Source organism: Salvelinus alpinus, chromosome 6 (assembly GCF_045679555.1).
Source record: "Salvelinus alpinus chromosome 6, SLU_Salpinus.1, whole genome shotgun sequence".
Taxonomy (NCBI): domain Eukaryota; kingdom Metazoa; phylum Chordata; class Actinopteri; order Salmoniformes; family Salmonidae; genus Salvelinus; species Salvelinus alpinus.
This window is the reverse complement of record NC_092091.1, coordinates 41,754,519-41,775,237: the sequence shown is the minus strand read 5'-3', so window position 1 is coordinate 41,775,237 and position 20,719 is coordinate 41,754,519. Positions and strand designations below refer to the sequence as shown.

Genomic DNA, 20,719 nt, shown 5'->3' with positions numbered 1-20,719 from the left:
TGTTTCTATGTTGGTTTTGGGTTGCCTGGTATGGCTCTCAATTAGAGGCAGGTGTTTGACGTTTCCTCTGATTGAGAGTCATATTAAGGTAGGTTGTTCTCACTGTTTGTTTGTGGGTGATTGTCTTCCGTGTCTGTGTCTGCGCACCACACGGGACTGTTTCGGTTGTTCGTTCGTTTGATGTAGTCTGTTCCTGTTCGTGAGTTCTTCGTGTAGTTATGTAAGTTCCATGTTCAGGTCTGTCTACGTCGTTTTGTTATTTTGTAATTTTCCAAGTGTTTTTCGTGTTCGTCTTTAAATAAATTTCAATATGTCATCACACCTCGCTGCATTTTGGTTGAATCCTTGCTCCTCCTCTTCGGATGAAGAGGAGGAGGAGAACCGTTACACGTCTATAAGACGTGAAGAGGGGGATTTGTAAGAAATTGTATTAGATACTGGTAACTTGTTTTAACAACTTCTCAACACTAGCTATACTTGACACAACATGCACCCATCCCCCACTATACCCCCACACTTTGTACCCTTATAATAACCACAGACCCACACACACTCCCCTCCCCCATGAATAGGCCCCTGTTAAAACAAACGCACATGGATTCTGCTCGAGGATGAGACTCTAAGACAAAGAACTGTGTTAAGAGCCAATGGAACGTCGACATCAGGCCCGGACAGGACTACCCACGACCCAGATCGACCAATCGGAAGGCCAGACTACAAGATCAACCTACTTTACTTGTTGCCTATATAACCAGCACAAACTGTTTAGAGCGCTCTCTTTTCCGACGATTCCATACGAGTCAGACAGAAGGGCCCGTGCTGCACGATTGCTAAGATATTTTTACCTGTGAATAAACTGCCTTATTATACAAATATCCACCTCGTCCTATGTCTCAACTTGATCTCCTGTCTCCAGTAAACGTTTTATCAACAGTCTCCAGACGTCCAACTTCAAGAGCTATGTGGTCTTGTAGCTGCTTGTTATTATTCTCCAGGTGAGTCAGCAAAGCTGTATGATTATCCCAGATGTCTTTCTATAAAGATACACGAAAGCTGTCAACTTTTTATTTATTCCTTTTTCAGTACTCAGCTTCATTTCGCCCTCCTTATCTTTGTCATGAGATTAGCCATGCTATTGGCACGTTCTTTCTTTGATAAATGTGTCTTTTCTCACCACTGCGTAGATTTCTACAGTCCATATGTTTTAGCGGTTAAGTGTTTCTGTTATTGCCATTCAAGGTAGCTAGGCTAAGCAGCTAACTCGCCAAGCATTCCCCAACAGGTCTGTCAATTGACTGTCTTTCACCCTCACAGGATCCAGACTTCAGCTGCTTCCATTTACGGGCTGATCTCTGTGTTAAACTTTAAAAACGTTTTGGAAGAGTATGGTTCTATAAAGAAGCAGTAACGTTTTCACCGTGTACACAGGAAGTGGTAACCATGTATAGCTAATTAACAGTCTTTGGCTTGGGTTTAGAAGCTGTTCAGGGTCCTGTTGGTTCTAGTCTTGGTGCATTGATACCGCTTGCCGTGAGGTAGCAGAGAGAATGACTTGTAGAGCCTTCCTCTGACACCGCCTGGTATAGAGGTCCTGGATGGCAGGGAGTTCAGCCCCAGTGATGTACTAGGCCATACGCACTACCCTCTGTAGCACCTTACGGTCAGATACCAAGCGGTGATGCAATCAGTCAAGATGCTCTGAATGGCGCAGCTGTATAACTTTTTGAAATTCTGAGAGCCCATGACAAATCTTTTCCAACCTACTGAGGGGGAAGAGGCATTGTTGTGCCCTCTTCACGACTATGCTGGTGTGTTTGGATCATGATAGATCCTTAGTGATGTGAACACCGAAGAACTTGAAGCTGTCGACCCACTCCATTTCAGCCCTGTTGATGTGAATGGGGGCGTGCTCGGCCTTGCATTTCCTGTAGTCTCCGATCAGCTCCTTTGTCTTGCTGACATGGAGGGAGAGGTTGCTGTTCTGGCACCACATTACCAGGTCTCTGACTTCCTCCCTATAGGCTCTCATCATCGTCTGTGATCAGGCCTACCACCGTCATGTCTGCAAACTTAATGATGGTGTTGGAGTTCTGCGTGGCCATGCAGTCATGGGTGTAGTGATGGGGAAACTAAGCTTCTGGAAGCATTGAGCATTTCCAGCCAAAAGTGTCAAAAATAGGTTCATTATTCAAGGCTTTGATCAACACAGGGTACACTAGTGGCACCTGCTGGTCCAAATAATTCAGAACAGCCAAATTATGAAAGATGTTGTCACACACTCTGTAGTGCGTGCTCAGGATAGCCTTTTTGTCTTCTGCCAAAACCAATGCCAAACCAATCAGGTGATTGTTCGACAAAACAAATCTTTAGACGTCATTGACCACATGCTTCTAATAAAGTGATACAAGCATCGGCACACTGTTTCGAAGTAAACAGCTTAGCGATTTCGATGCATGCCTCAGAGCGCCGGTATCCAATTGCAGAGGGAGCTGTTCAGTCCCAGGGTCCTTAGCTTAGTGATGAGCTTGGAGGGCACTATGATGTTGAATGCTGTGCTGTAGTCAATGAACAGCATTCACACCTTGGTGTTCCTTTTGTCCACGTGGGAAAGAGCAGTGTGGAGTGCAATAGAGATTGCATCATCGGTAGATCTGTTGGGGCAGTATGCGAATTGGAGTGGGTCCAGGGTGTCTGGGATAATGCTGTCATGGCTGTAGATGTGAGTGCTACCTGGTGATAGTCATTTAGACATGTTACCTTGGTATTCTTGGGCACAGGGATTATGGTGGTCTGCTTGAAACGTAGGTATTACAGACTGGGTCAGGGTGAGGTTGAAAATGTCAGTGAAGACACTTGCCAGCTGGTCAGCGTATGCTCTGAGTACGTGTCCTGGTAGTCCGTCTGGCCCTGTGGCCTTGTGAATGTTAACCTGTTTAAAACCCTTAACACTATAAGCCCAGGGTGGGGTTCTACTAAGCTCTATGGGATAGTTTTAAGGTCACATCAAGGATCATCTAGCTATTTGATTTAGAATCTTAAGACCCCTTGAAGTATGAACAAATATATTTCAAAAATATTTGATGAACATTTTAAATGTGTCCTTACTACTATTAGCCCATACAAATGCATTGAATAACAGATTCATTACATGGAACAACAGACCGTCCCCCCAAGAAAATCTAAAGGAAGTTTGTTCTGAAGTGTCTGTCCTATATCTGAGAGATATAAGAAAGATCAGGAAACCATAAAAAAAAATTTAACATGTATTTAACACCTTCTTTTTGCTCTTGTCTCCATACATAATTCGATTAATTTTTTCAACTGGTACCAGGGGACTTTCAAGCTAGTCTTTTCAGGCCTGAGGATGTCCTAAACAACCGATATGGATGTGTTCGTGAGAGTCTCACCTTTACATAGAGGGGTCATAATAGTTTATAGGCCAAACCGTTTGGACACTACAGATGATTTGTAAGAAGACCAATTTTCGGGATTGTCTCATGGTCTGACAAACACCGCTCTAACTCTGTCACCTTTCACCGCAGATGCAGAAGTGCGACATCAGCGGATATGGTTGATTGAGACTTCTTGAAAGCAGCAGCTCTAGCCTTTAGCTCAGTACAGATGTTGCCTGTAATCCATGGTTTCTGGTTGGGATATGTACGTACGGTCCCTGTGGGGATGACGTCATCGATGCACTTATTAATGAAGCCGGTGACTGATGTGGTAAACTGCTCAGTGCCATCAGATGAGTCCTGGAACATATTCCAGTCTGTGCTAGCGAAACAGTCCTGTAGCTTGGCATCTGTAGCGTCTGCTTAGTCCACTGGTACTTCCTGTTTGAGTTTTTGCTTGTAATCAGGAATCAGGAGCATAGAGTTACGGTTAGATTTGCCAAATTGAGAGCTTTGCAGGCATCTCTGTGTGTGGAGTATAGGTGATCTAGAGTTTTATTGCCTCTAGTTGCACAGTTGACATGCTGGTAGAAATGAGGTAAGACGGATTTTAATTTTCTTGCATTAAAATCACTGGCCACTAGGAGTGTCGCCTCTGGATGAGCATTTTCTTGTTCTCTTATGGCCCTATACAGCTCGTTGAGTGTGGTCTTAGTGCCAGCATTGGTTTGTGGTGGTAAATAGACAGCTACGGAAAATATAGATAAACTCTCTTGGTAAATAGTCCGGTCTACAGCTTATCTCTTTCCGTAATGTGTTGAGGCCAGCAATTAAGGAGAATGAGATGTTAAAGATGTTGCAGAACTGCTGTATTTGAAGCACGACTTACTTCTGCCCAGTTTCCCTGATGTTGCTACGGCAATCAAGCAGTTTTTACCATCCCTGTAACTGTCGCTTCTGCGGAGAGATCATTTTCTTAACTAAAACTCTACAGTACTACAGCTGAGACAAATTAGGCTCTGGTTGATGTGCACTTTTGAACACCTGAGTAAGCTCCACTCATTGCACTGGCGCCATCATAGCCTTGTGTTACGTTCCCCAGTTTCTGTGTTGTGGTTTTGTTTGCCCCCAAGCAGCTGATTGGTCGGCCCCATTGATGATTGGAGCTGACCCCGCCCTCTCGTCAGAAACAGCTGTCTTCAATTACCAACTCCTTCTGAAGCTAGAAAAGCCAGTGTTCCTTTGTTAGAGGAGCTGAGGGTGATAGCTTGTTTCTTAGAAGGAGATGATTAGTGTGGCGGTTGTTAAGAGAGCTGAGGGTTATATCATATGTTGGTTGTTTCTCAGAAAGAGATTTGGTGTGTACTATGTTAGTTGTTGCTGAGAGAGCTGATGGTTATGTTCTGTGTTAGTTTGTTGCTCAGTCAGATAGAGCTTATTTGATGTCATGTGTTTCTCTTTTTTTTGTGAAATTGTTTGTAATATTCTGTTTCATTTGATCACGGTGGGGAAGACGAAGGCACCTAGGGAGTGCTTAGGCAAGAGGCCTGCGGGCATACATAACCTGTAGTATTCACTGGCTATACACACTTGGTAAGAACTGGGCGGACCACCCCCTGTATTTTGGTTAGCGCACCAGGTGGTGCTAAGTTAGGTAAGTAGTGGGTAGGCAGGTAAGGTAGGAGAGGGGGCTTTGACATTTACTTTCTTTGCTTTGGTTCCGTCCAGCCCCTTTTCCCCAAAATTACCATGTGACGGAATAAATTCCCAGTAAACGGTAAATTCTCTGCCTTTGTCATCCTGACTCGCACCTACAATCCCATACCTCTTTCACTCCGCGGGGAGTTGCGCTGTAGCAGGGTGTTGTGTTCCCTCTTCCAAGAGGCGTATGTAACACTTGACCACGGTATTTGTTCACCGATATCCCATTATACTTTCAATCAGTTTAAGGTTATTTTTCAAGGCCTGAGGCACTTCTTAGTTTCTTGGACTTTCAGGAATGTGACCTAACACTTAGCTTCCTAGTAGATATGGAATTTAAAAAGGTTAATGAATGACTTGGAGGGTTACTGTCAAAACAATTTATTAAATAAATACATATGGACACATGGGCCCCTCGAGCTTTGCCTTCCACAAACTCACTTTCCAGACAGGTTGTTTAGTCATGACCAATCACTGACTAAAAAGACAACCATGTGTGGGTTTTCGGTCAATTTATTGATCGTTTTGTCTCTTAAATATACACAGAGTAAAAAATAAAAAAATAGGAACACTTTCCTAATATTGAGTTGCACCTCCCCTTTGCGCTCAGAACAGCCTCAATTCTTTGGGGCATGGACTCAACAAGCTGTCAAGTGTTCCACAGGGATGCTGGCCCATGTTGACTTCTTCGATGGGGTTTAACAGCAGTTGGCATCCAATATTAATGGTGCATTACTGTCACCAGATGGACAGGGTATTGGATCAAAAAAATATAAACATTTTGGGAAAGGGGGAAAATGTCATCATACGAAATAAAACACGTCAACTAAGAAAACCCATCACACTTCAATTACAGTTCACTCCAAAATACATCCCTACACAGTCTCAAGGGCCTGTGATGGGGGTACATTAACCAACAGGATTTCTTGCACCGCCTCGGCTGTGAAATCACGAATACCCAAAAAACGTTCAGCGGCATTCACAATGATTCCAGTTTTCTTAAACTTCTCCGCTTGTGCTGTGCAGTTTATAACCATTGCAATAAATAATACAAAGTCCAACTTTTTAACATGTAGCATTTCACTATCGCTCGGTTGAAAAGAAACCTTCACTGGTCGTGGTGGCTCTACAACCATTGCTTCTTCCCCGCCACTCGTTCTTTCCAATCTTCTCACCCCCTCCAGATAGGAGACAAGTTGGACACTCGTTACCCTTGCCGCCTCATTCTCCCTCACATGGCACTAAGAATTCAGGCGCATGTTCACCTCCACAGTTGCAGCATTTCCCTTCATCTGGCATACAATATTCTTCCCTTCTGCACACACTTGACACATGACCAAATCTTTTATATTTATGACACTGAAGGGGCTTGTACACAAAAGCTCTTTCAGGGTATCTCATGAATCCTAACTTTATATGAGAAGGGAGAGACTCGTCAAAGAACAGTAGCGTGGATTAAGTGAATTTATTTTCTCTGTCAACCATACAGGTCAGTCGACGTACACCAACCACTTCATCAATGTTTTCAGTTATATCCTCTGCCTTTATTTCTTCCGCCACCCCATAAATAACCCCCTTGACAGGTGCCCTGCTATGAAAATCCATGCAGGAAACATTCCACTCCGATATCTTTTTGAGTCTTAAAACACGCTTCTTCTGCTCCACAGACACACAAAAAAATCTAAATGAGACCACTTCTTGTGACTCTCACCGACTCCACACTTTCCTCCAACACATTCCAGATTTTCCTGGAGACGTTCAAATTATTTCCCAAGTAGCATTGATCCAAAACTCAGACTGTCACGTTCCTGACCTGTTTTCTGTTGTTTTGTATGTGTTTAGTTGGTCAGGACGTGAGCTGGGTGGGAATTCTATGTTGTGTGTCTAGTTTGTCTGTTTCTATGTCCAGCCTAATATGGTTCTCAATCAGAGGCAGATGGTAATCGTTGTCCCTGATTGAGAATCATATATAGGAGGCTTGTTTTGTGTTGGGATTTTGTGGGTGTTTGTTTCCTGTCTCTGTGATTGTCTGCACCAGATAGGTCTGTCTCGGTTTTTGCACATTTGTATTGTTGTTTGTAGTGTTTCACTTGTTCTTTATTAAACATGTTTAACACTAGCCGCGCTGCACCTTGGTCCAATCCTTGCTACTCCTCTTCGGATGAAGAGATGGAGGAAAGCCGTTACAGACTCCAACTAAAAATGAGTCTAGTGGTTTCCTGTTTTCCAACATAGCTTTACTTCTCGTTTCCTGTTTTCTTTGCCACTGTAACACACTCAATCTCACTTTCTGTACTATTATCTGCACTCGACTCACTAGCAGTTTCAAACAAAACCTCAGTTTCTGCCATCTTCCGTCCCTGACGACACCTTCAGCTAGCTACCGCCAGGTCCTCGGCCCATGTCGACTCCAATGCTTCCCACAATTGTGTCAAACTGTCTGGATATCCTTTGGGTGGTGGGCAATTATTGATACACACGGGAAACAGTTGAGCGTGGAAAAACCCACCAGCATTGCAGTTCTTGACACACTCAAACTGCTGCGCCTGGCACCTACTATCGTACCCTGTTCAAAGGCACATAAATCTTTTGTCTTCCCCATTCACCCCCCTGAATGGCACATACACAATCCATGTCTCAATTGTCTCAAGGCTTAAAAATCCTTCCTTAATCTGTCTCCTCCCCTCCATCTACACTGGTTGAAGTGGATTTAACAGGTGACATCAATAAGGGATCACAGCTTTCACCTGGATTCACCTGGTCAGTCTATATCATGGAAAGAGCAGCATGTTTTGTATACTCAGTGTATTTTCTGTATGATCTAAGAATCTGGTATACTGACTTAACACAAAACAAGCCTGCTCCCTTTTACTGACTTTAAACATCCACATATAAAAGCCTGTGGTTTTGCAGTTGTTATGACTTTATAATGCTTGTTTCAAGTTTACACTTGACTGAAACCTACTTTTCAGTGAGGCAGATGTCATGCCTACTCCTGCTCCCTCCCTCCGGCGCTCGACGTCACCAGTCTACTAACCACCGGTCCTGGCAACCCACATTGTACACACCTGGCAACCATCATTGCGCACACCTGCTCCCCATCGTTAAGCACAGCTGGACTTCATCACCACCCTGATTACTCTCACTTCATATAGCCCTCTGTAGCCTCAGTCATCAGGCAGTACTGGTTTTGGTTACGTTCAGTACAAATCTCCTGTTTTGCATTTTCTTCATGTTTTTTAAATTATTAAACTCACCTTCTGCACCTGTTTCTTGTCTCCCTGTGTATATGTTACAGAATACTGCCTCAGAAGATTACACCATCTTCCAGACGGTCGAGGAACAGGGTAATCTACTCCACCAACACCACGACCAGCTGGCTCTACTGGTTATGACCATGAAGGAAGTCCTGCATGTTCTTCACCGCCTCAACACCACCAGCGAGGTTCTCCATACCTCTGATGGAGGGCCTCCTACCATGGGTTGTCACAGTGAGCCAGTCCGCCAGCCTACCCAGCCGTCCGCCCAGGTCAAAGATGCCCGGCTGTCCCTTCCGGAGAAGTATGACAGCACTCCATTTAAATGCCGTGGCTTCCTACTCCAGTGCTCCCTCTATTTTGCTTATCAGAAGGGAGCCCCCACCACCGAGAGGTCCAAGGTTGCCACGGTCATTTCTCTGCTGACCGGACGGGTGTTGGTGTGGGCAACAGCCATCTGGAAGAGAGGAGGAGCTGGGTACCGATGAAAGGTTCATGGCTCTGTTCAGGGCGGTCTTCGAACATCCTCCAGAGGGCAGAAAGGGAGGCAAGCGACTTTTCCAACTCCAGCAGGGTGCCCAGACCACTGTGGAGTACGCCCTCACCTTTCGGACTGTGGCAGCCTCCAGTGGATGGAATGAGATTGCGCTCCGCACACAACTGCGCGAAGAGGTCCAGACGGAATTGGCATGTCGGGATGACAACATATCCTTGGACGCTCTCATCGTGATGGCCATCCATCTGGATAACCTTCTTCGGGAGCGTCCACCTCGCCACTTACCTGACTCCTTTGGCTCTCCTGAGGCAGAGCCTGAACCCATGGCGGTAGGGGCCACACACTTCTCCGCAACGTCGCCGGAGACAGCTAGGGCTCTGTCCCTATTGCGGCCAGGAGATGCACCAGCTTCAGTGGTGTCCGGTGCGTCTCCCAACCCGGGGTCGACTAGAGCAGAGGGGCAGCCCCGTGACCTTCAGTCTCCCAGGGTAGGCGTGAATATTCCATTATCATCGTTTTCCGCCTAACCCTTTCTGGTTCCCATTTCACTGGATGACTATCCAGTGAAAAGCGTTGTCTCTTCAGCTCTAGTGGACTCCGGAGTCACGGGGAACTTTATCGACCTGGCCCTCGCCTCCTCCCTGAACTAAACCTCATACCCGCTCTCCTTTTCCTGTCCAAGCCCTGGATATTCGACCGTTGGGATCCGGCACAATTATGAACGTCACAGCACCACTCACCTTCATCGTGGAACCCAAGCACTAGGAAAGCCTTTCCTTCCTCATCACCGCACCTGTACACAAACTCATCCTCGGCCTCCCGTGGTTCCAACTTTGTAACCCCACCATCTCCTGATCAAAGATGAGAATCACCGCCTGGGGACCAGGATGCCGGAGGACCTTATTTCCCTCACCCTGTGGTTCCACATCAGTGGAGGGTCCTGTGAGTGTCTTCCAGACCATCAATCGGTCCTCCCATATCATTGGCCCTGTGTTTTGGGATGTAGATGTGAACATCCGCCAGGCTCTGGAGAGAACTCGCTCCTGCCACCTGCCCTCTCGAGCGCATCTACGTTCCCAAGGGGGTGAGAGATCGGCTGTTGACCTGGGCACACACATCCCTTGCCGCTGGACACCCAGGTATCACAACACCATCCAATCCCTCTCCAATAAATACTGGTGGCCCACCTTGGCGCAGGACGTCCCCCACTATGTCAACTCATGTTCAGTATGTACTCAATCCATCTGTCCATAGACCTTGCAATGGAAATCTCCCCTTTTCTGACGGTTTTACCACTATTCTGGTTGTTTTTTCTAAATCCTGCTGTTTTATCCCTCTCTCTGGTCTACCTACCGCTCTCTAGGTTGCTGAGGTACTATTCCAGCCCTATGGCCTTCCTGGAGGACATAGTTTCCACCGTGGTCTCCAATTCACGTTGCGGTTCTGGGAAGCTTTTATGGAGAAGCTGAGGGCCACGATCAACCTCACATCGGGGTACCGGCCTCAGTCTAACAAGGAGGTGGAGAGGACCAACCAGGAGCTGGGAAGGTCAACCATGCTTTGAGTTTCAGGGAGGCAGGGCAGAGGGTCCAGCCTAACTTGAGTCGCTACACTGCAGCAAGTGTCATCCGGACATTTCGAAATGAGGACAGGTAAGTAAACCTACCCTCTATACCGTGCTACTGTACTTACAGCACTACAGTAACATTTAATTTCATACTGAAAGAAATCTTGCACCCTAACCGTTCACATCATGTTTTAGCAGGATTGCTAGACGACCCTTCAATGGAGGAAGAAACCGGCTGTTCACAGCAGAGCTGGAACAACACATAGTGAATATGTTCATTTCAAAGAACAGCATACACTTACAACAACTGCAACAACACAACATTCAGTAACATAAATAGGGTGAGTTTATCCGCACTTGGCCGTCTCCTGAAACACCATCAGATTTGTAAGAAGCAGCTCTACAGAGTACCATTTGAGTGACATTCTGACAGAGTGAAACAACTGCGCTACGTACAAGTAAGATATACTATCCAGCCCACTAGATGGCAGCAGTGTATGTGCAAAGTTTTAGACTGATCCAATGAACCATTGCATTTCTTTTCAAAATGTTGAATCAAGACTGCCCAAATGTGTCTAATTTGTTTATTAATAACTTTTCATGTTCAAAATTGTGCAGTAGTATGGTATTCTTTCACTGTAATAGCTACTGTAAAATGGACAGTGTAGTTAGATTAACATTAAAGTGTCTAGTTTGAGAAACAGATGCCTCACAGGTCCTCAACTGGCAGCTTCATTAAATAGTACCCGCAAAACACCAGTCTCAACATCAACAGTGAAAAGGCAAATCGAGGATGCTGGCCTTCTAGGCAGAGTTGCAAAGAAAAAGCCATATCTCAGACTGGCCAATAAAAAGAAAAGATTAAGATGGGAAAAAGAACACAGACACTGGACAGAGGAACTCTGCCTAGAAGGCCAGCATCCCAGAGTCGCCTCTTCACTGTTGACATTGAGACTGGTGTTTTACGGGTACTAAACTCAGCAAAAAAACATAATCTGAGTCAATTGGTGGTGTACCTGTGGATGTATTTCAAGGCCTACCTTCCAACTCAGTGCCTCTTTGCTTGACATCATGGGAAAATCAAAAGAAATCAGCCAAGACCTCAGAAAATAAATTGTAGCCCTCCACAAGTCTGGTTCATCCTTGGGAGCAATTTCCAAACGCCTGAAGGTACCACGTTCATCTGTACAAATAATAGTACACAAGTATAAACACCATGGGACCACGCAGCAGTCAAACCGCTCAGGAAGAAGACGCGTTCTGTCTCCTAGAGATTAACGTACTTTGGTGCGAAAAGTGCAAAGCAAATCCAGAAAAACAGCAAAGGACTTTGTGAAGATGCTGGAGGAAACCGGTACAAAGGTATCTATATCCTCAGTAAAATGAGTCCTGTATCGACATAACTTGAAAGGCCGCTCAGCAAGGAAGAAGCCACTGCTCCAAAACCACCATAAAAAAGCCAGGCTATGGTTTGCAACTGCACATGGGGACAAAGATCATATTTTTTGGAGAAAAGTCCTCTGGTCTGATGAAACAAAAATATAACTGTTTGGACGTAATGACCATCATTATGTTTGGAGGAAAAAGGGGGAGGCTTGCACGGCGAAGAACACCATCCCAACCGTGAAGCACAGGGGTGGCAGCATCATGTTGTGGGGGTGCTTTGCTGCAGGAGGGACTGGTACACTTCACAAAATAGATGGCACCATGAGGCAGGAAAATTATGTGGATATATTGAAGCAACATCTCAAGACATCTGTAACGGCAGCCTTCCCTCTCTTCACTAGAAGAGAGAGTGTAGCAGGGATCGGACCAACACGCAGCGTAGCCAGTGCTCAACATGTTTAATTAAACGAAAACAGTGAACACTTACAACGATATAAAACAACAAAATGTGGCAAACCGAAACAGTCCTATCTGGTGCAGACAAAACACAGAGACAAGAAACAACCACCCACAATCCCCAACACAAAACAAGCCACCTATATATGATTCTCAATCAGGGACAACGATAGACAGCTGCCTCTGATTGAGAACCATATTAGGCTGGACACAGAAACAGACAAACTAGACACACAACATAGAATTCCCACCCAGTTCACGTCCTGACCAACACTAAACAAGCAAAACACATAAGAACTATGGTCAGGACGTGACAACATCAGTCAGGAAGTTAAAGCTTGGTCGCAAATGGGTCTTCCAAATGGACAATGACCCCAAGCATACTTCCAAAGGTGTGTCAAAATGGCTTAAGGACAACAAAGTCAAGGTATTGGAGTGGCCATCACAAAGCCCTGACCTCAGTCCTATAGAACATTTGTGGGCAGAACTGAAAAAGCGTGTGCGAGCAAGGAGGCCTACAAACCTGACTCTGTTACACCATGGAAGGCTACACAAAATGTTTGACCCAAGTTAAACAATTTAAAGACAATGCTACCAAATACTAATTGAGTGTATGTAAACTTCTGACTGACTGGGAATGTGATGAAAGAAATAGAAGCTGAAATAAATCATTCTCTCTCCTATTATTCTGACATTTCACATTCTTATAACAAAGTGGTGATCCTAACTGACTTAAGATAGGGAATTTTTACTAGGATTAAATGTCAGGAATTGTGAAAACCTGAGTTTAAATGTATTTGGCTAAGGTGTATGTAAACTTCCGACTTCAACTGTATGCCCATACAAAAATATAAAATACTTAAGTATTACTTTCATAACAGAACATACTGTACATTAGAAACAACAAAGTGCACAAACAAACATGGCTAGGAATCAAAATAAATAGAAAATTATAAGTCAGGGTAATATTAAACACTCACAAAGGTAATATTAAACACTCACAAAGGTAATATTAAACACTCACAAAGGTACATACATTAAATACAAATCTTAGGTAGGCAGTTAACTGTAGAGCAGAGGGAAATTGCAGTGTAGAACTTGTCAGAAGAACCCCATAGCGTATATTTTATCTTCTTCAATTTACTAAAGTGTAAGAAATCATTAATCCACACAAAATGAGGAGGAGAGGGCCATTTCTAGAAGTAAAATCAACCTTCTTGCCAACAAACTCAAAGGCTAAAAAGTCAGATTTATATTTTGGTAGTGTTATAGTATCAGGTAGTACCCCAAAGAATGATGTTATGGCAGTAGGAGCAAAGGGCACTTTAGACAATCCTTTAGATATAGTTATGTAGAGAAGAGCAGGACCAAAACATATTTATTAATGAAGCAGGACCTTGCCGGCATCTGTTGCAAACAGGGTCGATATCAGGATAGATCTCAGAGAGCCTGAGTTTAGTCCAGTGAGTGCGGTGGATGATTCTGCATTAGATCAAACCATGTTTGATACAAATAGAAGAGGAGTGGACACGGTACAGAATATCTTCCAATGTGTCATCAGTAAACTCATCACCTAGATACTGTCCCATAAAGTTTTAATAGCTGTGAATGAAGAATTGTGAAAATAGTACATTTTATCATAGCTATAAGAAATATAAGAAACCTTTTACAGTTGGGGATTGTGTAAAAAATGTGTCAGTGGGAGGGCCCACAGGAAGAGTGGGGAATTGAGATGTCATGTCACGGACAAAGCTTGCGCACTTGTAAATATCTAAAGAAATGACTATTCGGAGGGTGGAATTTAGCTGAGAGTTGTTGGAACGATGCAAATAAGTGAATGATTTGATGCCAAGGTTGAACCAAATGGAGAAGGCTCCATCTACTAGGGATGGATGGAAAACGTGATTTCCAAGTAGAGGGGCCCTTAATGAATAGGTTTGCAAACCAAAGCGACGTCTAAACTGGTTCAAGATCTTGAGAGCGGTTTTTACTATGATGTTTTTGGTATAACCTTAAGTAGCAGAGTGGATAGGGGAATGTGGCAAAGCAGCCAGTGAGGATGGCATACATGAGGAAGATTCTATCTTCAACCATGCTGGAATGATATCTGGGGTATCTGCATGGATCCAGTACAGAATTACACGGAAGTTGGCAGCCCAAAAGTAGAAGTGGAAATTAGGTAGGGCCATGCCCTGTAAGACTTTAGGCCTCAAAAGGCTATTTTACATGGGAATCAGAATGACTGTTCGGGACATTTAATAATATAGTGTAGAGGTGGCAGCCAATCAGATTGGAGGCGACGCTGAAAGCCACAAGTTATTTTTGCTCATGCGTTACCATAAATGTCCTTCTTGTTCATCATGTTAAGTTAGTTTAATCACGGCAGATTCGTTGAATATTTATGCATATTACATATTCTAATGTAATAGTAATAATATTAACTTTGCTGATCACATGGTAATAAAGTGGTAACTTTTGTAAATGTTGGATTTGCATAGGCTCTTGAACTCAAACGCCTCTGTTAGCCTCGTTGGAGCTACAATACTGTCAGTGATCAACCTTCACATGTGATGACAATACAACAGAACAGATGATGACAATGCAATGAACAGGAATGACATTTACTTTAACAGCTGCCCCCCCCCAAAAAATATATCTTAAAGCCACGCCCCTACTAAGCCACACCTCCACTCCAGAGGAACCCGTTGCTACATTGAACTAATAGCCTTATCCTGCAGTCAAATGACCTGGTGGCCTCATGGGTGGAATGTTATTAATATTTTTCATAACTTCATAATTAATAAAGTTTTTTTTTTTTTTAAACAAGCCGAAAATCCGGTGTTTCTATGTCAAACGGATTTGTTATATTTCAGTCTTCTGTGATGTATATCAAGTATAATATTGGGATAGAAACTCAGTTGCATACATTGCAATTATATATCTGACATGGGACAGGTGTCTCCTTTTTTTTAAGCCCATAACAATGTGTGTGAGGTGTATACTTTTGTTTCAAAGTAGGTTGGTTTAAGACTACCAAGAAACACACTGTGTGACCCTGATTTAGCCACTGCAGTAAAAGGTTAAAGGTTCCTCCAAGAACACCTCAACTAACCATAGGTGCAAATACGAAACATTGACTAACAATGGTTCCTTGAAGATCTCCAGTGTTCCTTCGAGTCACTGCTAATTCTAAGAGTGCAGGGTTGACGCGTATCTCAATACATTGCATTCAATGGGAAAAGAAGAGCGTCAACCAATTAATGGGAAAAGATGAGTGGGGGAGAGATGGGGAGGCAGAATAAGACATATCTTATTCTGATACTTGAATTACTGCGAGTGATTGTAGGTTTTGGCCTTAGTGTTCCTATAATGGATCCTTTCCAACCCCAAGGACCGCCGGCCTTCTTCTCCCTTCCATATTTCCCATGGTGTGTCTGTGTACAGCAAAATCAACAGTGTACATTTAACTCTGAAAGTGTAAAATGTACAACATTGTCAGTGAACATATGTCTCCCACTGTACTGGTGTTAAAATAACACTTTTGAAAGTGTTAAATATTTCACTCTGAAAGTATAAAATGTACACTATTTGTAGTCCTACTGTAATGGTGTTAAAATAACACTGTTGCAGTGGATATTAACTTGTGGAGCTAGAGCAAGTCTTCAGGTCTCGGTCAAGGTTACTCCTCACAGGAGTATTGTTCACCAAAGAGAGAGAGAAAAGAGTTCAGTCTCAGAGAGATGTTACCCCTGTGACTAAGAGTGTGGGGGGGTTCATTTCACACCTCAGGCGTGGATGGAGGTGGAGGGAGGGACTGATGTACAGTGCACCTGTGTGAGAGGCAAGGGCAAACACAGTCTCAGGAGAGGACACGGTCTGTTGGTGATCCCTGCTTCCCCCTCCCTCTCTAACTCCCTCTTTCTTCACTCCTCTCCCTGACGACCGCTAATGATCGCCTGGACTCTACGCTAACACTGAAATAACTTTGGAAAATCTGATTTTTCTGACTCATTAGTTGTGCTCAGTGAACCAGCCTATAGATTCTTTCCAGCTAAATTCATGAATCAAACCAGCAGGTTTCAACAGTGAGGCAACCTCTGAGCAGGGGTTAGCCACCGGACCAGGTGGTAACATTATTTACAGTGCAATGATCGAGTTGGAGGAAGGGAGAAAGAGAAATAAACTGAGAAAAGAGAAGGGATACTTAGTCAGTTGCACAGCTGAATGCATTCAACCAAAATGTGTCTTCCACATTTAACCCAACCCCTGAGGTTGCTGTGGGCTACCTTAATCAAAATCATCAGTGGCCAGGGAGCAGTTATCGGGGGTTAACTGCCTTGTTCAAGGGCACCACCCACTGCTCCTAACCACTGAGAGAGAGAGAGAGAGAGAGAAGTTTAGAAAACTGTATGTTATTTATCTTTGTGTTGCATAACATTTCTCAACCAATCAATGTACAAGCAAAAACACAGCTATTACAGCAAAACAGACAATCCTAAAGATCTCCTTGCAATAGAGCATGCTAGGACATATTATGTATGGTTCTATGTAGAACCCTTCTTGCCTTCCATAGAATCATCAAGAACCCTTCTTCCAAAAACGGTTCTTAGAATGTTAAAGGTTGTAGGTAGAACCCTTGTCTTCCAAAAAGGGTTCGTCTGATCAAAACGGTTATTGGTAGTACCCTATCCCTCTGCAAAGAACCCTTTTGGAACCCTTTTTTCTAAGAGTGTAGAATGTAGTTATCAGAGTGCAGCTAATCGCAGAGCGTATGGATATGGACACATGGCAGCACAGTGAGACTGTGTATGTACACTGTTTCCTAATGCAACTTAGCCTATGTAACACATCATAGCATGTACTTATAGGAGTGTTAACGACTGCCAGTTACACAGGCATTGTTGTTGGCAACAACAGGTAGTCTGTCCTTTGTCTAAAGGGAAAATATCTTTCTGATGACCCTGTCTGTCACTGGACAGTGTACTGCCCTTACTGACACACTGTAAACCCATATACTGACAGAGGAAAGATACTGCGGAGTTGCTGGGAGATACTGGGGAGTTTGGTGTATGGCATGAGGTAGGTGCCGCAGACACTTCGTGTTTTTGATTTAACCGAGCTGGAAGACCAGGTGTGTTGCATTTAGGCAATCACTGAACTGATCAATTAGCTCAGTTGGTCAGGTGTGGTGCCTAGTTGGAACAAGATCCTGCAGTGCCTGCAGCACTCCAGAAACAGGGTTGCCAAACCCTGCTGTAGGGGTTAGGGGTCAAGCTTTGCTCACGAATGAAAATGTCTATCTATACTGAACAAAAATATAAATGCACATGCAACAATTTTACTCAGCTACAGTTCAAATAAGGAAATCATTCAATTTAAATAAATAAATTAGGCCTTAATCTATGGATTTCACAAGACTGAGAATACAGATATGCATCTGTTGGTAACAGATACCTTTAAAAAAAAGTAGGGGCGTGGAGCAGAAAACCAATCAGTATCTGGTGTGTCTGCCATTTGCCTCATGCAGTGACACATCTCCTTCACATAGAGTTGATCAGGCTGTTGATTGTGGCCTGTGGAATGTTGTAACACTCTCCAATGGCTGTGCGGAGTTCCTGGATATTGGCGGGAACTGGAACACTGTTGTACACATTGATCCAGAGCATCCCAAACATGCTTAATGGGTGACATGTCTGGTGAGTATGCAGGCCATGGAAGAACTGGGACATTTTCAGCTTCCAGAAATTTTGTACAGATCCTTGCGACATGCTGAAACATTAAGTGATGGCGGCGGATGAATGGCACAACAATGGGCCTCAGGATCTCGTCACTGTATCTCCATCCATTCAAATTATGTTCGTTGTCCGTAGCTTATGCCTGCCCATACCATAACCCCATCACCACAATGGGGAACTCTGTTCACAATGTTGACATAAGCAAACCCGCTCGCCCACACAACGTCTACGGTTGTGAGGCCAGTTGGACGTACTGCCAAATTCTTTAAAACAATGTTGGAGGCGCCTTATGGTAGAGAAATTAACATTCAATTCTCTGGCAACAGCTCTGGTAGACATTCCTGCAGTCAGCATGCCAATTGCATACTCCCTCAAAACTTGAGACACCTGTGGCATTGTGTTGTGCAACAAAACAACACAGAGTGGCCTTTTATTGTCCCCCAGCACAAGGTGCACCTGTGTAATGATCATGCCATTTAATCAGCTTCTTGATATGCCACACCTGTCATGTGGATTGATTGTCTTGGCAAATGAGAAATGCTCACTAACGGGGATGTAAACACATTTGTGCACAAAATTTGAGAGAAATAAGCTTTTTTGTGCATATGGAACATTTCTGGAGTCTTATTTCAGCTCATGAAACATGGGACCAACACTTTACATGTTGAGTTTATAATTTATTTCAGTGTATGTCAATCTGTCACACACATGCAAGAGAAAACGGTGTAAACCAGGTCATCACTTTATGTCTGGTCACAGTATTCACAGTGTTACAGTGCAGTGAAGGGTCTTGCTGGATGACCCTCTGGCCTTCGGTTACAGGAAGCCCTTTGAAACGCCTGTGTTACGGGAAGAATGAGAGCTGGATCCGCCCATGCAGACCTACATACATCTCTCACTAGCCATAGAGCAGGGTCGGTGGAGGGGTGGGCATGGGTTGGAGCTGGTGTATTAGATTCCACCTACATTCCATGATTCAACAACATGGGTTTGTCACCGAAGAACTCATTAAATGAAAAGAGGAGACGGAGGACTTGGGAGACAAAACCCATGATAAAAAAATCGCTGTGTCAGCTGGGTCGTTCCACCAATTAGGTGCCTTTTGAGTATTGTAAAACATTTGATTTCACATCATTCTGTCATAATGAGCACGTTCAACTTAATAAAAAACATATTTTCTCATCTAAAAAAAATACTGTAGTAAGTGGCTAATAAGTGCCAAATTAAATAAGAGGGTTGACAAATGTGTCTTAAAATCAGCCAGAAGTCCCCTTGTGACGGGGGGAATGGAAGCTTGTAGTTTGCAACAGGGAGGGATCTTCACACATTTCTTTATTGCTAAAGCATTTCTAGCCTGTCTATATATGGGTAACAGGGTTGACGTGTTATGCTCGATCAGCTCAGTTTTCCACCACAAAAGAGGAGAACCAGCTCACCAGCTTATACACTATGATTTGACTATTAGATGCTCAATATTTATTATGAAAAATATATTTGAGAAGGATATATTTGTTTCATCATATTAAAACGAGAGCTCAGTGCACGTAACATGGTTGACCTTAAAATTAGTGACAGGGTTTTATTTACCTTTAAAATAAATAATTAAATCACATGAAATAAATAATCATCTTCAGAAATGACTTTGTCAAAGCAACAAAATAACTAGGGATTTACAATGTTGGTGAAAACTTGGAGAAATGTGTGTTTTTAAGTGGGTTACATGCATCCTAGAAGTCACAGAGGATGCTTAGAGGAACATATCAAAATTTGGAATTTTTGAACTTTAGCAAGTCTTTATTCATATGACAAAATCTGATTTAAATAATTGTACATGTGGTCTATATTAAAGGGCACTTCATTTAATATAACAGGCTTTTACAATTCAAAACTTGTGCACAATTTCTACTTAAAATTTCAGAGGGATGCATAAGGCACTCATTTCGTGGAACGACCCAGCTACCTGTGCTGAAATGTGTGCTAGCAGTAGCATAACGGAGGTTTGAGCAGGGAAGAGGGAGGACATGAAACGTTCTAAGATATTTACTGTGCCTTCAGAAAGTATTCATACACCTTGACTTATTCAACATTTTATGTTGCAGACTGAATTCAACATTGATTATAATTTTGTCGCACCCATCTATACACAATACATCACAATGACAAAGTGAAAACGTGTTTTATACATTTTTGCTAATTTATTGAAAATTGAATACAGAAATATCTAATTGACATAATTTTTCACACCCCAAAGTCAATCCTTTGTAGAAGCACCTTCAGCAGCGATTAGTGAATCTTTTTGGGTACGTTTCTAAGAGCTTTCCACACTTGGGTTGCGCAACATTTGCCAATTATTATTAAAACAATTATTCAAGCTCTGTCAAATTGGTTGTTGATCATTGCTAGACAACCATTTTCAAGTCGTGCCATAGATTTTCAAGTAGATTTAAGTCAAAGCTGTAGCTCAGCCACTCAGGAACATTCACTGTCTTCTTGGTAAGCAACTACAGTGTAGTTTTGGCCTTATGTTTAGGTTATTGTCCTGCTGAAAGGTCAATTTATCTCCCAGTGTCTGGTGGGAAGCAGGCTGAACCAGGTTTTCCTCTAGGATTTTGCCTGTGCTGAGCTCCATTTAGTTTCTTTTTATCCTGGAAAAACTCCCCAGTCCTTAACGATTACAAGCATACCCATAACATAATGCAGCCAACACTTGCTTGAAAATATGGAGAGTG

At 43.4% G+C, this 20,719-nt stretch overlaps 1 long non-coding RNA gene across 1 annotated transcript; it reads left to right on the top strand.

The window, feature by feature from the left end:
- Positions 1–424: 424 nt before the first annotated feature.
- On the top strand, positions 425–10,974 carry LOC139577848 (uncharacterized). The gene is made up of 4 exons (XR_011675435.1): positions 425–995; positions 8,392–10,073; positions 10,210–10,498; positions 10,612–10,974. It is a non-coding gene; the product is annotated as an uncharacterized lncRNA (long non-coding RNA).
- Positions 10,975–20,719: the final 9,745 nt, after the last annotated feature.